The 18274-nt window shown below is 25.2% G+C and overlaps 1 long non-coding RNA gene across 2 annotated transcripts in view; it reads right to left on the bottom strand.

The window, feature by feature from the left end:
• Positions 1–1550: 1550 nt before the first annotated feature.
• The window catches only part of LOC135927278 (uncharacterized), a 31149-nt gene continuing 14425 nt past the window's right edge, over positions 1551–18274 (bottom strand). For both annotated transcript variants that reach the window (XR_010572026.1, XR_010572025.1), the window contains one exon: positions 1551–1692. This is a non-coding gene — a long non-coding RNA (uncharacterized LOC135927278). The remainder of the gene's footprint in view (positions 1693–18274) is intronic.

Raw genomic sequence — 18274 nt, 5'->3', positions numbered from 1 at the left:
TGGCTTGTCTGGCTCTCTTTGACCGATTCTATTTTTCTAGAATCTTTTAACCTGGAACGTGCGGAATCCAGAGTTATGTCGGATCTAGAACTCTGATTAAAAGATTTTCTTTTATTTCACTTAAGATCTATGGCAAGATATTTTTTTAAAAAAATTTTTGACCGATCATAGCCTAAGAATTTGATTCAAGTCCAATTCGATCGAAGAAGGATTAGTCGGATAAGGACTGATATTTTTCCGAATCGATTTGATTCTGACCTTGATTACAAGAAAATCATACCGGACCATAATCGTCGTCAAAGTTTTAAATTATTTCTGATTTCAAGAATAACTATAAAATTGTTTTTATCCTTCAGCGCTTTTAATTTTTCAGATTTCGATGAAATATAAAATTATTCAATATAAATATAAAAATTCGAATTAGGTCAGACTCAGATTTATTTAGAAAGTAAAATTTCTGATTAGAAAAGACCTTTAAAATAATTTCCGGATCGGATCAGTTGGACCAAATTATTTAAAATTATGTTATTTACGGGTCTCAAACCTGCCAAAATTGATCTGTATCCAGGTTTTGGGAAATATCGGGTTCGGATTTGTCATAAATCCAAATTTTTGTTATCCAGCTCCAAAATAAGGTCCCATTTAGATTCGAAAACCTACCTCTCAATGATACACTATATGGTTATAAACCAGTTTTAAATATATTTTATGGGTTTATCATTATTACTAGTCTATTTCTTAGCAATTCATTTTTAAATCTGAGCATTTCAGTTATATATTTGACCAAGTATTATTTTTTCTCGGCAATTTAATTTTTTTTATCTGAGCATTGAGAAATTTTTTCCAAACATTAAGTGTCTATATATTGTGAGAGTTTAACTTAGTTTTAATTTTTAATGATCAAATTGGAGCCAAAATTTAGAATAAGAATAAAAATGTAAAGAAGAAGAAATACAAAGAAAACGAAATATAAAGAAAACGAAATACAAAGAAAAAGATATACAAAGAAAAATAAATACAAAGAAAAAGAAATAAAAAGAAATAGAATAGCAAAAAGAAATAAAACGAAACAAAAGAAATAAAAGATAAAAATAAACAGAAAAGAAAAAGAATGGCAATAAAACGAAACAGAAAAATAAAAAAAATAAAATGTGAAATAGTAAAAGAAAAGTAAAAAGAATAGGATAAGAAAAAGAAAGCAAAAAGAATGAATTTATTTATTTATTGACATATTCTTATAAAAAATATTTCAGTCAATTCTTATATTAAACTTTTTATTAAATATAAAAGTATTGTTTGTTAAAAATATGAAATCAAAGTTGAATAATATAATAAATAATACAATAAATAATACAAATATTTAATTAATTATTATCTCAAAATATTTCCGGTAATATACTTATCAAGAAAAAGAAAAGAGGAAAAAATTAATTAATATATTTATTGAGAATTTTGTCTTAAGACATTTTTAGTCAATTGTGATTATTTTGAGAAATTTGAAGCAATACGCGTATTTTGATCTTCTCAGTCAAGCACAAATTGAAGTGGTTAAACAATCAATACGTGTATTGCCTGATTTTTTTTAGTTAATAGACGCATTGACTGATCGCATTATTTGACGGTAGCATTTTAATTTTGTATTGACTTGAACTTTAAATCATTTGGCCAAGAGGATTTCTATCATTTAAAAATCTGATTTTTTGTATATATTTTAAATTTATATAAAAAATTAATATAAATTATGAATAGTTTTGTCTGATATTTATAATGTGGGCAAATGAATAAAGGGGTTTACATGGTGTTCCTGTAAGGGTTCTGATTATTTTACTAATCTTTAATGGTTAATTTTTTTTACCATAATATAAAATCATATTATTCATATACGTCTATTTTTATATATGGATCACGTGTAAAAATTTATGTCACCAATAATGTTGCATTTTTTCAAAAATAAAGAATAATAGCAGTTCTAATTATCTAATAATTATCTTTTATAAAGAAACCCTATTCTATATAATATTTATTTGAGAGTAATGTTAAAACTACTATAAAATTAAATTTTATAGATAATTAGAGATTCGGCTACTTTTGAGAAGTCAATACATGCAAATTGCTGAGCAATTTTAATATTTATAATATAACAAGAAATTTTGTATTTTTAAAAATAATTTTTAATTATATGCGAAAATTATAAATTTTTTAGGCTCCATGCATAGGAACATCCCAGCGTATTGGGATATGAAGTCCTTAAGATTCGGAATATTACGATTTTAAACCATATATTAAGGACAATTTTTGAATTTAAAAAAATTTGTGACAAATGTATTCCAACTATAGAGTACCCAACACTACGAATTTCAAATAATTCTACATGAACTTTAGAATTTTCCTTAATTTACAATAATTTTTATTGATTTTTCAAAATTTTTTTAAATTCTTCTCCATAAATGATTTAAAATTAAGAGATTCAGAATTTTCCATATCACAATACGACATATAAAAACATATAATATCTATATTTTTTTTCTTCCTTAAATTATTTTCCAAATTAGAAACTCTAAATATCATGCATTGTAAAAAATATATTATAAATGAAACATGTGTTAAAAACATATTAAACTAAGATATTTAAAAAATATAGAATTTTAAATATAGGGATAAAAAATAAGACGGATATATCATTGAGTTACTGGGAAACTTAGATAGTTTCGACGGAACAAACACCATAATTCGATCTGATTGTATAATTTTAAAGAAGATCCAGGATTCTCATTATTCTGCAAAAATTTTCCCCGCCCCCCAAAATTCTCAAAGCCTCTAAGAAAGAAATGGAAACGGATAAAAACCCCTCAGTTACGTTCTACGTTTTATCCCATATCTGTGAAATTAAGCAAAACTGAGTAAATATTGCTTGCCCAAATCAGGCATTACTTTGATTCAAGAATAAATAAAATCCAAATGATACTTGTTTGATTTTACCTGAAAGTTTTATTTAATTTTTTTTTATTTCCGAGATTTTTTAGCCTTAATTCGGTATTTGGCCGGATTTTTTCTTTGTGATGTTTTTAGGGGGCATTTTTTCTCCTATTCCGGGGTTAATTTTCCCGATTTTTTCCCCGTTATTTTTTTCCCCATTACACTGTAAGGATATAATAATTTTTTAAATATATTTATATTTAGAATAGATGTACTTCTATAATACATAGTTATGCGTATAATTAATCCTTTATAATAAATATTTAAATCATACTCCCCCCCCCCACCCCATCATTAAAAATCGATTTAACCTATATGGTTTTGAACAAATAAGGGTAAGATCTGATGTCATAATTAACGAATTATAACAATTAAATTTTTTATCCAAATTTCTATCATGTACTTTTTTTTTATAAAATATTTTTTAAAGTGTAAACATAAAATGGAAATATTCTCAACTTCGTATTTAAACCTTACTTAAAAAAAATTTCAACGAATCAAAAAAAAATTGTAGAAAATGGTGTATTAATTTAAAATAATCATATCAATATAATTTATTTATTTATACCTAATGATATCCTATAATTTATAAACTTTTCTCAAACCTTTTTCTCTTTTCAAAATCAAAAAAGGTTTTGTGTCAATTTTAAAATTTTTAAATGTCGAAATTTAGATATATAAAAAAATATATATGTTAATTATCCGTAAATCATTATGACTTAATCGTAAAATTAATTTTTTTATAGTTAATTTGCATATATTTGCATAAATTATTTATGAGTAAAATTAAATTTGTTGATATAATATTTTATTTTAATATAAATTTTAAAATAAGAGATAATTTTGATTTTTTTGCACGATTAATTAAATTATCCATAACCTTATCTGTTGAGTATTGTTTGATAAATTAGATACTTATATTATACTATATATATGTCTTCGGAGTTAGCAAATCTTTAAAATTCAAATCCTTTAGAGTGCGCATTTTTTTAAATTTTAAAGACCTGGATTATACGGTAATTGTATTCCATTGAATGGAGGTGTATAATGAGCACGCACCCAAAACGCTCGCCCGTTATTGTTTAGAACAATTTAACCCTCTCGTCCACCCATCCTTAGTTTTTTAATAAAAAAAAATAAACCACCCAAATATTTATCTAAAAAATTATTATAACCGCCCGCCTGTCCAATGTTCAAAAATATTTGATTGATTGCTTTGGCTTTTTATTTATTATATTTTTTATAAATTTTTACTTGAACTTATAAAATATGCAATATTATGAAATAAAAAATAATTTGTAAATTTCGCTTGAAAAAAATTTAAAATTCACCAGGCCATCCTCCCAATTTAAAGTAATTTTAGCCCACCAACTAACCTTATGTTTAAAATATTTAACCCACTTATTGCAGATCTCAAATATAGATTACCTACCCTACCTACATGAATTTTATTATACATAACTACATGAATTTCATTATGCTAAATAATTTTTGCCTTAAGCATTTTATTTCTCCAAAACGAATTTAACAAGATGTCCGTATCTCCCCCGAGCCCGGGGTATATCCCGGATACAACCGGAAACGGACAAATGTTTATAGGATTTATTTTAATAAAAAATGATTTTAAAATCGATAATTATATAAATAAACTTTATTAATGAATTTAATAATCCTTGAGACCCATCATTGACCTAATGTTTGATATGGTTTTATTAGAATTTTGTACTCGTCCAATTTTAAAATTTTGTAATAATCTTTATTAGTAATAAATTTATGATTATTTTACTCTATAAATTTTCGCATTTTTAATAAATTATAAAAAAAAATGTGAATGACGAAAACATTTATAGTGTCCGGCAATTACCTAGTCTGGCATATCCCGGGTGTAACTATATAAATGCGATCAGATACAAATAAATCCTTGTTAAAAATCTTTGAAATTCTTTTTTATATTTGTTAAGGGTTATAAGTTGTTCACAGTATCAATTTTAAAGTGTAAAACTTAAATTAATTTTGACGAAATAAATCTAGCACACTTTTATTTTAACTTTTAGTTATTAGAGGTTTTTTTTTGTAATAGAATTTTTCCAAAGGGTCCGAAGTTGATTTTTTTCCTCAAAAAATTTTTTTTTATATGAAACCTATTTTAGTTATAAATTTCAAGTCTCAAAGTCAAATAATTTTTAAATATGAAGACTGTTTGGATTTACCCTAAGCAAAGAATTAGTGTTGTCAAATGGCTCGATTTGAGCCTATTTTAGCATTCCTTAGTCATAACTTTGACAACCTCTTATTATTTGAACAATTGAGAGTAGCCATCGGGTTACGACTAGGTGGCATCGTTCTTTCCCACATTTTTATCAAATACAATAAACCAGTAGACTCGAAATGCAGACACGTTCTAAATTATGTATATAGTTAAGGTAACCCACTTCTATAAAAAACGTCATCAATAAATTAACAGCGGCTCAAATCCAACCATCTTGAGCTCACTACCCTATCATATGTAGACTGCTTAAGACCTGATGGTTGACAACCATCCTGTGGGCCCTCGGTAGATCTTTAATATGGGACTATATTTAGGTTTCTACATCCCCTTCAAACACTAACATCAATCCGCTTACTCAGGCTAAAACCAAAAAACTATAAGTATCTTAAACAATTTTATTTTCATTCCAATAGTCACACCAACTAAAGGTTCTTTTTCGTCTATAAAGCAAATCAAAATTTTAAAATATAATTTTGATTCCTTTATGGGAACACAATTTTAAATCTATAAATATTAATATAACTTTTTAATTTTAATTTTATTAAAATTTTTTTTTCTTTTTTAAATAGATATAAGGTATTTTTTTACTCCAAAATAAGTATAATATACATATATGTATATAACACACTACCTTTTATGTTTTCCAACCTTTAATTATAAGTTAGGGGTTCTAGAATTATTTTATTTAATACATGTTTTGGGGGTATAATGTTTTGCCCTTTAAAGGTCTTTTAGGTTCGCTACTAAGATATCTGCTGCCCTTATGCAAGATTTTATATATCACCTTTTACAAATCCTTAAAATATCTATTTTATTTATTTACATTCAATATGCTAATAAGCCATTAAAAAACAATTTTCTTGCTTTTTATTGCAAACTCTTGGACAATTTAATTTAATACGCTATTTCGGTTTCAATAAATAATACCGAAAGCCAAGTATGTCTTCCACTGGTCTGGGGACTAATGGCTCGATTCATTGTTATTTAATATCCATTAATAATATGCAATGGAAAATACTAGTTAATTTTTTAAATAAATTAGACTCTGATATAAAACTTTTTAAAATGGATTCTAAGTTCACCTTTATGTTCAATAATATCAATATTACCATCATTTGCAACATGATCCTTTGCCGCGATAAAATGTTTATTTTCTTCTTCCTGGAATAAAATGACAGATAAAAATGAGTCGTATATGAGAAGCTATTTTTGTAAATTTTTTGCGTAGCTATCCACAACCAGAGGGCGAAAACGCTTTTATCACGTAATTAATAAAATTGGCAAGACAAATCTTAGCGCAACTATACCTTATAATTATAAAAATCGGGGCTTTATCAAAATTAAGAAGAAACCGTGCCATTTAGAAAATTTAAATTATATTAATTAACTAGTAAATCATTTAACATTCATTTTCTGCTTATTATTTCATTTTCCCTTTGAAACAATTTATAAAATACGCAAAAAGGATTTTAAATGTTCAAAATTTTAAAAATTCGGATCGGTTTTAAAAATTCAGGTTTTGTAATTTTCTGATTTCTTATTTCTATATATCTTTTTTAGAGTTTTTAAATAAAATTAAATACAATTACCAATGTTCTTCTTACCAGGAGCTTTATCAAAAAACAGAATAAAAGTTACGCCTTTAGGTTAAGATTTCTTTGCATGTTTCATGTCATTCTTTTCTCCATTCCATATATTTATTCATCATTTTATAAAAATATTTTATCATCAATTTTGCCACACTTTTTACCTCTTTCACTACCATCCTTAATGAACATTTTTAGCGTCGAACAAAGGAGCATTTGATCCCCTCCTCAAAATTTTTAAACCTTATTTTAACTTATAAACAATTCCGACATCTGAATATTATGTGAATTATTTTACCCCCTCCCTTAGGCAAATAGATATGCCATTACAACCCTCAGGAAATGACTCTGTAAAGTAAGGAGACCCTAGTTGGTTCCCTGCATATTACAAACACAAATTAACAAAACAATATTGTCATATCGTCAAATTAACCAATAGTATATTTTCTTTAAATGTGTTTTACTTTTTATATAGGATTTTTTAAAATAACTTATTTTTGCAATTAAATAATATAAAATTTTTAAAAAACTATAAATCTTCTTAAATTTAAAAAAAAACACTCAAATTTTAAATTTAGTTTTCGTAGTATATTAACACTTAAATTTTAAAATAAAATTTTTTTTATATCATTTACAAATACTAGAAAAAATAAAATTGTATATAATATAGAAAGAAGAAATATCAAATTTTTTTTTAAAGTTATAAATTATTTATAAATTGTATTAATAATGATAATAATATTAAAAAATATATATAAAAAAAATTATATCTATTTGAAAAGGAATATTATAAATTTTATACAATATAGTAATTTATTGATTTTTATATATAATGTATAATATAAATTAGATTTTTAAGGTATATTATATTTTATATAGCATAAATAAATATATTGTATATATAAAATATAAATAATGTTTAGATAATGTTTTTTCTTCTAAACTTGTCAAATAATATGGAATTTTTTAACTATATAATAGTACACATTATATGATATTGCTTACTTAAAAGAAATTATGTAAGAAATGATTTCATGATAATATAATAAAAATTATTTACAAACTAATAATAATAATTTTATATAACGAAAATATTAAATATATAACAGTACAAATTAAGATTGAGGATGTTATGATAAAAGGGTTGGAGCAGTGTCATCTTTAGAGGGTCCATTTTAATTTTTTAAAAATTAACGAAATTCCATTAAAAATTAGCATAAAGATAATTCTATCTAAAATATCTAATTTATTTTTTTACAATTTCCAGGGAGCTTGAGCCCCTCTTCGCTCTTTAAGGTCGCTTAGGATTAGAGCACAAGTTTGTATTTTATGACTAAAATATGATTTAAGATTAACTTTATAAAATTTCCTAATTATATAAAATATAATTTTCTTTGTGAATCAGAAAATTTTCATTTATTTGATCGTCAATCAAAGATATGATTTATATTTTAGGATATTATTTTAATAATATCTCAAAATATTTTGCTTACAAGTCCAATAAAAAATTTTTTAAACTATACTTTCATTTTAGCAATTGTAATTTATGATCTTAAGAATTTAATCGGTTAGATGAGGGTTTATCATTTATTTTAGTCGATTCGCTTTTGAATAGACCTAATGCAAACTAGAAAAATTTAGGCTTTCCTAAGTTTTGGAGTATTTAATGATTTTTTGAAAATTGAAGGTTTATTTATTTAGTATACTTTTATATATTTCCCCCATTTTTGAGACTTATATTATTTTAAAAAAATTTTAACGGTTTTTTTCCCCTATTTTCGCCTATTTTTATAAAATTTCAGCTCATTTTTAATTATTTTGATGATTTTAACTTAATTTTTCTCTCATTTCTATTTTTCCTCCCATTATTTTATTATATTTTTTTAAAATTTAAATCTGATTTTACCCCTTTTCGCGGCCTTCATATTATTCCCATTCTTTTAGTATATTATTATAAAAAATTTACTTGATAATTTCTTAATTTTCTAATTTTGCTCGACTTATTTTATTTTTGCAGGTTAAATCATTTTAGCTGTAAATAAATTAAAAATATAATTATTTTGTCTGAGAGGAGTAATTACTAATCCTGCAATGGGAAATAGTTCTTCCACTATCACACAAATATTTCAGAAGTATTTCCTCTTATTTATAAAGTATTTGAGACCGAGTATAGCAATTGACGTGGTAACAAACCTTAAATTTGGTGTGAAGATGTATTTTTATATATAATTTCTAACCTATATTTATCTCTTGACAAAATACCTGGTTTGGTATATTTTTCCACATTACCGTTTTTCATAATTACCGTTTTCTACCGATAAATTATAAAAGTTACCTTCTAGCATTTTTTTACTTTTATTAAAATATATTTTCCCACATAAAATAAAAGATTAGAAGTTAATAGCTAAGCTAGAAAGCACTCAATTTCATTTATAAAAAAAATCTAATCTTGGGGTAAGGCAGCTATAAGTAAAACGGTTAAAATGTTCCTGTCTGATTAAAGCTGTAAAATATGAATTTTGATACTTTAATGTCTCTACACCAAATAAAAATAAATTTTTGACAAAGAAGGAACATTATTAAATAGTTTCCAAGTTATATGGAATAAAATTTGAAAATAATCGCAAAGGTGAAGAAAAATGGGAAATTAAAATATGCATAAAATTGGCACCCTTAAAATGGGTTAAATTTGATAATTTCTTTACATTCTCATATTGTATTAAATAGTTTATAATTAATAATAACAAATAAATGTCAAAATTGCTAGTTTTTGCCTTGTAAAGCAAAGTTATGTTTAATTTAACCACTTTATATTGATGCTTAGCATATTACCATAGACTAAAATGGCTAAAGTGACATCCTTTACATAATTAATCTAAGCTGCTAATGTATTATAGGTAGAGAGCTACACTTATATTTTTATTCTGTAGTCTATGAAACAAAAAACACACTGAATCCCCTTCCCCCTCCTAGAAAAAAACAGCAATATTTCTAGAATTTGTTCAGCGTCCACATTACATAATCAAAAATAATATTTAAACAGTTGTCTTTATTGCAAGATTTAAAATAATATATAACTAAAAATTCTGACTAGTAAAATTCGAAGATATTTTTCATTAAACATTTTGTAAAAATATAAGGTTTCTAATATATTACAAATTAAACATTTAGGGTACGTCCAAACAGATAATGTTAAAATGCGTATTTAACTATTTTTTGAGTTTGGACATACCATAAAAATAATATAAAAAAATAGAAAGAAATATATATTTTGGAAAAAAATGGAGTGCAAAAGTATTTATAATAATATAAATAACATTTTATTCCCAAGTTCCTTCATTATCTCGTTCTTTTTTCATAAATTGAGTCTTATAGGAGAGACCGGGTATCCGGCAGGTGGTTTAAAAAGGCAAAATGCTATAACCTATTCATATTTTGGGTTAATTGTTTCATATTTGGTAAAATATATACTTACCAAATATTTATTTAACGGGAGCTTCTCATAGAGGTCTGTAAATTTATTTTTTCGCGACTCGAGCCCGAATTCAAATTTTTTTTAACCCGATCGAACCCGATTAAATTTTTTAGATTATAATATCCAAAAAACAATTAAAAATTATGTGTATATTACCTAAAATTAAAGTTTATTTGATCGCCATAACATAATCAATATTTATATTAAGTTGCATTCTATTTAAATTTGAAACATATACCTTTTATTCAGTTTAAATATTAAAAAAGTTGAAATACAATCGAATTTAAAAATTATTTCGATTATATAAAAATAATGTGCATGTAATGAACATATTATAATGATATATCAATATCAATAGTATCACATAGTTAATAATTGTGACATATAAATAATGAGGAGTCGAGTTCAGGCTTTAAACAAGTCTTCCTATCTCCAAAGGTTCTACCAGCGATGAAAGCCCTCTTTCACTGCTAGCCTATAAGCAGGGAAAGCAAAGAATTTAAGAGCCAAATTACTTAAATTGGGAAAGTGGTTTTGATATCCACCAATTTAAGATTAGGTAAACGATTTTAAATATTGAAAATTTGAAGCTATTTAATTAAATAGATATTAGATAAATATATTTTAATTAACCTGATAGAATATGATGTAAATAAGGTATGTAATAATAATACAAATTTATAATAACAAAATAGTTTAGTACATGTTATTCTGATTGAAATTTTAATGATGAAATTTGTTAGATAAAAGATGATATGTTATTTTAATTGATATTATAAATTAAAATGCTTATTTAGGAAATTTATACTTATTATTAGGGCGGGCTTCGGGTCGGACACCTCTTACAACCCGACCAGAACCGGAGCCCGAAAAAAGTTTTTATGTCTGAACCCCATCCGAGCTCGGGTTGGGTCGGGCTACGGACAACCCAGGCAGACCTCTAGTTCCTCATTAATATAGATCAGAAACAATTCTGAGTATTTTTCCAACAACCTTTCTTTTATGTATTTTTACTCATTCATTTTAATTTATATATCATATTGTCCAATGTTTAGGCTACTAGTGGCGTAGACAGGATTTTCTCAAAGGGGGGTGGGTGAAGGTTAAAAAAAAATTTTGGGAGGGGGGCGAAGCCCCACAAACCTCCCATTTTTAATGAACACTAAATTGCTTATATCTACGGCTATTTTAAATATTTGCACAAAATTTTAGCAAGTATTTCATTATAGCTTCTTTTATTTATTATCTAAAAATACTTTAAGCATATATAACATTCCTTTATTTTCATGTATTTATTTTTATTATTTAAAATAAATTTCAAAATTTAGATATTTTATACAGATTATATTATTAAAAATTTTATTGTATAAAAACTCTATTTAAAAAAAATGTAATTTAACAATTACATAAAATATAAGTAATTCTTATGCAAATAATGGTGTTTAAAAAAATATGACGATATTATCAAAATATAAATATACTTTGATTAAAAATAGTATTATATTTTAAGAGTTAATACAAAAATTGTAAATTCATTTTGCAAAAAAAATTTGATTAAAAATATTATATATTAAAACTAATATAATCATATTTCAATTTTTTAATTTGAATTTATAAAGAGAGGTCTTTCTCTAAGATTTTGCTAATTCATCTAGAATCAAATTTTTATCTTAAATAATCTCTTTATAAATATTTAATAGGGCTAATCCATTTAAACGTTTTTCACCAGTGGCATTCCTTAAATAGGGTTTTAACCCTTTTAAAGTTGAAAAATATCTTTCATTAGTGCAGATACTAAGGTAGCTAAATAATTAATAATGTTTTGATATTAGATAGGGAATCTAAAGTGCAACACATGGAAAGAGTCTGCAAAGCATTTTTTGATCTTCAAAGAATATATTTCTGTCAAGATTTTTATACTAAAATCCGACATGACAAAGTAAATTATCATATGAGCCTACTAAATCATCACCGTAAAACTCTGAGATTTTCTTAATATCCTCTCGTTCAAGTGTAATTAACAGTTTAGACTAAACCGTCAAAAGAAAATAAAAGCTTTTTAAAATAAAATTATAACTAATAAATTCCTTTAATTGAGATAAAAATGTATCAATAAGGGGAATTAAATGTTTATTTTATATGTACTCAATCGTAGATGCATCATTATTTGAGCGATTGGATGGTTTAAAAATTTCAATCCCAAACATATTTATCAGGAAGATTTTCCAATGTAATAGTAGTTATAGGTTGTGTATGTGCTTGACATTTTTTGAAATAGGAATAAATTAATGATTGTTTTCTCATATTGATAAATATATTTTTTTATAAAATGGAATATGATATACTAGTCAAGTTTTATGTTATGCAAAATAATTTAAAATTTATTTAAAAAAATATAAAAATAATCAAATACTGTACATTATTATTTATAATAAATTAAAAACATAAAAATAGTTGTTTTTAAATTATAAGCATTTATTATCAAATTAGTAAAAAAAATTATTTTAAAAAATTTTTCTATGAAGGGGGGGGGAGGTAACCGCCCCTCATGCTCTGACGTTAGGGGTTAAAATGACATATAAAATAGCATTAAATTGCATAGAAAGATTATAAAAATATAAAATAAATAAAAAATTGGAATTGTATAATCTGCGGCATAAGTTACAACCATGATAAACTCGCGAAGATTGGTTAAAGTGTACCAAATTTCTCGAATGGGCCCATTTAAATTGTGCCTGGAATGATTCATTTTATGTAAAACCCAATTGCAAAGATTAATTTTTATAAAAAAAATTATATCATATAACAATAAAAATTACAAATTTTTTGTGTTGAATTTTATGTTTGCCTTATTATCCTACCAATCTTGCGGCGGTAAAATAGTAAAAAAAACACTACTTTTACTTAACCCCAAATAGCGCCATAGTATAAGTGGAATACCCTAATTTTTTTTGTAAACTATTGATTGGCTATCCAATGTAGGGCTGTATTATATTTTTATAAAAATAATTTTTAGTTTTCACTTATTTTATTATAAAATATTTTTTTTCTAAAAATTTTAAATTGTAGTAGTTATTTTAAAAAGTTATTAACTTTTACAAATTTTTCCTTCAAATTCTTCTTTATAATGATATATTGCAAACATTTTTGAGGGAGAGAGGGTGGGTGTGTGTAGGGAGAAATTTAAAATGATATTTACGAGAACAGACAAATATGCGGTGGGAAGTGGATTCCCTCCTACTCGGTTACGGGCCTAATATGTGTTTTCAATGTATAGTTCTCATCTATATCTTATGTTGGTTTTTCTTTCTGAATATAAATACTCTTGTTTATCTTTACCAGATAAAGATATCTGATTCACAATTCCTTGTGAACAATTATTTTTTAATGCGGCCAAGTAACAAGAAAAATAGATTACCAGGCAAAATGATCTAATCTATCATGTGTATTGGAATTGGGAGGTTCAAAAAAAGATAATCTATTGGAGATGAATTTCGATTGAACATTATTGAAGCTGAAACTATTATACTATAATAAAAAATAATATTGCTATACTATTGTGTGTTATTTATTTATCAAATTATCTATATATACAAATAAAATTATAAATAATAAAATTTTGATTTATATTGGACATAGGACAAAATTTAAATAAAATCGATTTAATCTTTAAATATGGCACGCTTAGATTTAGTCTTGAAAATCGGCAAACCTAACCGGATCGAATTTTAATAATCTAGAAGTAATCAATCGATATTTAAAAAAATGTTTAGCGGAGAAGCGCCTTAAATGACCAATGAGGTAGACCAATATGTGTAAATTTATGACATGTAGAAGAGACTGAGACTTGTCAAATAGATTTTTGCAAAATAGGCTATAACTCATGTATTTTCAAGGATTTGTGAAGAGCAATACATGAATCGATGCCTATAACTTCTATACTCTATAAAGGTGCCTTGTATTTTATAATTAGGCATATTTTTAATTTTTTTTTGTAAATATGGAAATTTTGCCCATCAACCCAATTGTGGGGTTAAGCAAATCACTACAAGTGGCTTCAATAACTTCGCTCATAGGGGTTTCTAGGATTTTCCTATAGGGTTAAAAAGACAAATAATGTATAGAAATTTACATGTTATTAGCTACAGATTCTCTTTTATTTAGAAGTCCTATATTTTAATAGCCTTCTTAAAATTTAATTAAATTAATTAAATAAAATTTTAACAAATTTATTTAATAAAATTTTAATATAAAATTACTAAATTCTCAGGAATTCGCTAGGGAAAGAGGATATTTAAATTTTTAAGAATTAATCTAGAAGTTTTTAAGAATATCTTAAGTTTCAGAAATTTATTAGGACTCGTGTATAAAATGTTGGCATAATAGAGATCTGCAAAAGTAGGTCCAATCCGTACCCGGCCCGCCCCGAACGGGCTTTGGAGGCCGGGCCTATTTTTTAAAAAAAATTTAGGTTCGGGCTGGGTCGGGTTTAATATTTTTTAAAAAAATTCCGGCCGAATCGGGTCGGGCCTTGAAATTTTTTTATAAATCATATATCATAAATGGCGCCAATATTTTTTATGTAAAAAAAAATATTATATTTTATTTGTAGAAACTAGGCGCTATATGACATTGGGCATGATAATTTATAAAAAATTCAAAAAATTCGGACTGGACCGGCAAAACCTTTTTAAAAAAATTTTGGATTCAGGTCAGGCCGGCAAAGCTTTTTTAAAAAATTTCGGGCCGGGCTGAAAAATTAAGCCCGATGCAGTTCACTTCCTAATATTCTAATTCAAATATAAATTAATGATAAAATATTATATGTATGTGACCGGCATATGAATTACTAAACTCGAGAAAGAAAATGGAAAAAAAATATAAATTTTTTTAAGCATTTAAAATTTGATATTTATTTAAATTTAAATTATATTTTAAAAAATAAATATTGAAAATATAGATCAATACACAGTATTATAAATTTATAATACGAAATTCAATCTTCTCAGAAATTGAGCTAATTTTTCAATGACTTCATCAGAGCTTGGTTTCGACCAACTCCATATCTATATAAGAAGGGCTAACTCACACTTCTCAGTAGTGTTGTTAAATGGCTCGAATTGAGCCCAATTTTAAAAAAAGGCTAACTTAATATAATAAGAAAATAGTAGTGCTGTAAACATTTTTAAAAAAATCGAACGCGTTCGCGTTCAACGTTCATTGACAAAAATCGAACGCGTTCACGTTCACGTTCAAATTCAAAAAAAGGAACGCGTTCAAGTTCATGAACGCGATACGTTCAAAATTTTATGATAAATTTTTTCAAAATTTAATATAAATAAATGCCTTATATTTTTCAACACAATATATTAGCCATGATAAAAAATAATAGTTTTATTTTGATAGTATAATTATAAATACAATATAATAGAGCGATAAAAAAATAAATTTATAAAAAAAATTTCTTATTAATTTTTAATAATAATTGCTTTTCAAAATTTTCATCTGATAGGCATGAACGCTTGTCAGTTAATATAGCGTTAGCTCTACTAAAAACTCGCTCAACAAGGGCAGATGAAGGGATTGAGGTGTTATACTTGATAAACAATTCTTTTAAAAGGGGGAATTTATTAACATTTAATGTTTTATCCATTGTTTCAAAAAATTGAGCTATGTTATCATCCTCCAATCTGCCCTCTTCTTCCTCGTCAAAAAAAAAGGATATCTCGGAATTGATTTTAAAACAGTGAAATATTTTTGATATTTGGGCCATGGTAATTCTAATTCAATATTGAATTTTGATTTTCAGAATCTGATGATGAAATATTTATATCCATGCAAATGCTAATCTATTAAATTAAAATATAAAATATTAAAATTAATAAACTTTAATCTTATCTTCTCTAGCAGTAGCACTATGGTACGTTAATTGCAATAAGAAAAAGGAAAAACAGCTGATTAAAAAAATATAAGACTTTTTTGTTAAAAAATTGGATTAAATATTAATTTTTCAAATAAATAAAAATATAAGACTTTTTTGTTAAAAAATGCGGATTAATATTAATTTTTCAAATAAATAAAAATAAAAAGTGTTTTTAAAATTGAACGAACGTAAAATTGAACGCGTTCATCAAAGAAAAGGAACGCGTTCACGTTCAAAGTTCGTCAAAAAAAAGGAACGCCGTTCATCACCTTTTTTCAAAAAAACGAACTTCGTTCACGAACGCGTTCATTTTGAACGCGTTCGTTTACAACACTAGAAAATAGTCTAAAATATGTTCGAAATTATACGAAGTATCTATAACATTTTATAATGAAATATTATAAAAAGCGTTGCTTTGACAATCCCAATATGCTTCTTAATTATATTTTTCCCCATTTTTTAATAACCATTTTTTTTACGAATACTCTGTAATTTTATGCAATAATTCTTAAGAACATTTATATGCATTAAATCTATATTTCCAACATTTATTTTTTTAAATATAATTTAAATTTATTAATATCAAATTTTAAATGCTTAAAAAATTTATTACCATAGTTTGCATTGAGCTAGTAATGCATCATGGGATACTTTATATACTCACAATTGAAATCTACCAAATATTTAATTTTTCTCTACCAAGATTTGAAATAGATTTGAAAGGATTCTGCTGTAAATATTTAGAGATTCCTTTGTTCATTTGTAAAAGTATCCAAGAGGGGGAAGGATTTTATTTTATAGCATTCTTCGACCGTCCTATATTAATATTGGAACGATGGGCTTGCTTATCTGCTGCTGAGGTAGACAATTATTAAATTCATAGACTGCTTTTGACTCTACAATGACAAATAACTTATGAAATTCGTCATATACATTTGTCCTAATCTCATTTAAATTCCAGTATAATGCTTTCAACGATTCTCATAGTCTCAATCAAATCAAATCGATGTTTTTTTGAAACATTTTACTTTAGTTTTGCAGTGAAAAATTTTCAAATGATTGGTGGGAATTTTAACCCGGTGGAATATAATGCTAAGAAAATTTGAAATCGATATTAATTCATAGAATAAATTGGTAACATTTATTTCTGCTGTGAAATGTGATAATAAATGTAAATTGAAATATATATATGTGAGAAAAGGTTGAAATATAAATTAATAAATAGAACAATATTGAAAAATATTTTAACGGACATCTAAATTATTTGGCTGAGGGGGGGGGGTGTATTTGTCCTCCTGTCCTCTCCTCTAAAATTTTACTATAGATAATCATTAATGTAAAATGCAGGACCATCGGTAATTTTCATGGGTTTGCATTTTGGCACGATATCGAATAATATAGATCAACCCATATTAACTCTAAATTAATCTAAGACAATAAATATACTCACAAAACGTTCTCAAATTATTAAAGAAAGTTTAAAAACTTAATTTATAAATTATTATATATTAGAATTAAATTTCTGCCATGCAAAAGTTTTTTAAATTTAACACTAAAATTTTATTTCCATAACAAATTTAATAGTTAATTATATTAAAATATTTTCTGTCTATAGATGCCTAATAATAAAATCTATATTAAGATAAAGATTTTATCACTCTAGTATTTTAATTTTAAAAAGAGATAAGTGGTTTGTTGACTCACCCCGGGTCCACCTAGATAGTTTACCAGATTCTTTCAAATAAAAAGCGGGAGCATTTAACCATTCCAAAAATTGTAATATTAAATATACAAAATATTCCTAAAATCAGTATAATAAATATTGTTCATATATTTTTAGAAGGTTTTATAATATTAATTTAATTTTTTTGCCAGTCACAAAAAAACAAAAATAATTATATGTCAATTAAATACTATGATATCATGCCTTAAGCGTAATGTCAGCCAAACTTCTAGATAACTATGATACTTATGTAAATAATTAGTACATCTTTAGTATTAGTGCATATTTAGTATTAATGCATGTAAAGGCTCAATCAGTTTGG

The sequence above is a fragment of the Gordionus sp. m RMFG-2023 genome, chromosome 3 (assembly GCF_954871325.1).
Source record: "Gordionus sp. m RMFG-2023 chromosome 3, tfGorSpeb1-WG-v2, whole genome shotgun sequence".
Lineage (NCBI taxonomy): Eukaryota > Metazoa > Nematomorpha > Gordioida > Chordodea > Parachordodidae > Gordionus > Gordionus sp. m RMFG-2023.
The sequence above is the reverse complement of the archived record's forward strand: the minus strand, read 5'-3'. Positions and strand labels throughout refer to the sequence as shown.